Below are 3042 nucleotides of genomic sequence, written 5' to 3'. Positions count from 1 at the left end.
TAAGCCTGACTAATTTAAGCATCACCTTATGTGAATTTCAAGCCTCTTCTTCAGTTGGAATGAGTGCATCTGGATAAGTGGACTGAAAATCAGAAAGCGTATGAGAACCCCCCCCCCCAAATCAGCCTTAAAGATGCTGCTAGATTCCTCAAGCCCTGTGCCCTTTTTATTACTGAAACAGCCTGGCGTGGTTATCTCTTTGGAAACTGCTGTAAAGCAACTTAGCATGCATCCATGCTGTAGAAATAATGCAGTTTGGCACCATTTGAACCACCGTGGCTCCATCCTACAAGGATGTGTAGTTTTGGGAGGCACCAGCACTCTTTGGCAGAGAAGGCAAAAGACCTTGTAAAACTACAAATTCCATAGGATGCAGGTACCGCACTTAAAGGGATGTCAAAGTGCATTATTTCTACAGTATAGATGCACTCTCAGTGATGCCTTTGTTTTTGGGGAAAGGAGCTAATTACAGGTCACTTGTCATTGGGAAAAAGCCTTGGATGAGGATGGATTCCTGTACAGTATGGCCAAACTCAGACTCGAACACATGTCCGCGTGCCTCTGCTACCTGTGGAAGCAGCAACAGGACTAGTTGCTTGAGGCTGATGGAAAGAGAGAGGGTCTGACAGCTGGCCTGCTCCGCTCTCTTTGTGCATCAGCCAAAGCCCCCTGTGCTTTGTTTAGGAGCTGCAGCAGCTTTGCAAAATGAATAGATGAAGGCTGCAAATGAAGCATGAAATGAGAAATCCAAGCCTAATGCCCAGAGAAAATGAGGATCACTTGGAATCAGAGCTACAGCGGTACAATCTGCACCTGAACATATTGTGAACCAAAATCCTAAACCATGCTCCATGGACATCATCCAGAGATCGCAGAATTACAACCTGGAATTTAATCTCTCTCATCCTGTCCCGCTTTTCTTATTCTTTCTTCCTTGTTCTTCTTTCCTTCTGTCTCAGTTCTTTTCACTGCAGTATACAACCTACCTTTTCAGAAAGACTTTTTCTTGAGGCTTCGAGGCAGCGGGTAGCACTGCTGTGAAAGGAAGGTTCATTGCAGTGTGAGCCCCAGAGTTTTCATAAGGCTTGACACAGATTACAGTCTGGGTGAGACCAAGTCTACAAAAGCTCATGCTACAACATCTTGTGCGCAGTTAGTCTCAAAGGTGCTACAAGATCCCTTTGCATACTGATATTCAGATTAGCACAGCTATGTCTCTGAATTCTAAGTAGGATTGGAGATCGTGGAAGTATCAAATGAAGTACCCTTGAAATACCAGATGAAGCTAATATGAAATACACAATATTTAGGATCCATGAATGAACAGGCCCTGAAAGTGTGGCCACTTGAATACCTGACTGGGGTCAGGGCAGATGGTTGGATGTGGACCCCACTGGATGGATCTCCAGGGAGATGGCCCTTCCACTCCATTGATAGTGATGCTCCTGGCATAGCAATGAGGCTACTAATAAGGTCTATCTCCTTTACCAGGTTATATCAATTTGATACCACTTTTATCTGCTTGGGGAGAAATTTGGAAGCCTCTGTGAGAGGCTTATGAAGTTATGAAGTCCCCATATCAATTCCCAAGGTGCCCTGTCAAGACTGACTAAGGAGTAAAGCAGACTGTCTTGGGAGCTACAGTTCAGGGGAGATACAGAAGGTCTGTAGCAGAGAATTCTAATCAATGCACTAAACTACAAAGCCCAGGGATCCTTAATATGATACTGTGACAGTTAAATTGGTATCCAAGTGATATAACCATGTATATAACTATGTCAATTGGGCTTGATTTCTGAACAGACAGACAGCATATCTTGAAAAAACCTATAACTCCCAGAATGCCACAGTCAGCATGGCCAGCTACATTCCAAAAAAATCTACCTTTTCATACACACTTACAAGTGGTTTTGGGAGACCTTTGAACCAGATTCAAGAGGTGACCCTGCCTTGAAGGGTGGTGGAGGCTCCTTCTTTGGAGCTTTTGAAAGCGAGGTTGGATGGCCATTTGTCAGGAGTGTGTTGACTGTATATTCCTGCATGGCAGAAGGGGGTTGGAATAGATGACCTTTGGGTTCTCCGTCAATGACCTGATGGCTTCCAGAGCACATCCAATGCTTTCTAAAAGGTTCTCAAGCCCTTTTGATTTCTGGGCTGACTCTGGACTTCATTGGCAAAAAGGGAGTGGGTTGGAAAATGTCAGTACGGATTGTTGGAGAAGATTGGTGGAGAGGGAACGGAAAAGGCGGTTGGTAGCAAATTCCAGCCTTGCAAAGCCCAGGAGACCTGCAATCATTAATGCCTAATTATCAGCTTCTCAGGGAGGTGATAAGAACATGGCGATGAATATTCATGTTGGAGGGGAGGAGTTGGGTCCTGACCTTGTCATCGCAGCAGATAGAGGCAGCATGGGCTGTTTCTGAGTCAGGAAAGACGTTTTGGCTTAAGCAGTCTGGAGATGGAAGGGATCGCTGGGAAACAAGATGGGAAAACAGACGTCTGTGCCGAATTGTGACCTCCTGATGTCCACTCCGAGGAAGGCTACACCTTTTGCACACTATTGATGAGTGCACAGACCTCTTCTCTTTGCTTGCATGATGGCCCTTGCTAACTCTGGTCCAAAACACACTGCAGAAATAACCCAGTTTGAGACTTTAATTGCCCTGGCTCAGTGCTAGGGAATCCTGGGGGTTATATTTTATTATGGCCCCAGACAGAGAAGGCTCAATGCCTCATAAAACTAGTTTACAGAATTTCCTAGCATTGAGCCAGGGCAGTTAAAGCGCTCTTAAACTGGGTTATTTCTGCAGTGTGTTTAGGACCTTCGTTTTCTCTGCAACAGCATAAAGTATCTTGCACTGGGGAGTCAAAACACACTGCAGAAATAATCCAGTTTGAGACCGCTTTAACTGCTCTGGCTCAATCAGGGACGTAGCTAGGATTTTAGGAAGGGGGGGGTCCAGACTAAGTGCCACCATTATAATGGGGCTTGAGTGCGGCGGCGCAGCAGCACACACCATTCATTTTTCTAATGGAAGGGGG

This window comes from Sceloporus undulatus, chromosome 6 (assembly GCF_019175285.1).
Source record: "Sceloporus undulatus isolate JIND9_A2432 ecotype Alabama chromosome 6, SceUnd_v1.1, whole genome shotgun sequence".
In the NCBI taxonomy this organism is placed as follows: domain Eukaryota; kingdom Metazoa; phylum Chordata; class Lepidosauria; order Squamata; family Phrynosomatidae; genus Sceloporus; species Sceloporus undulatus.
This window is presented reverse-complemented; position numbering follows the sequence as displayed.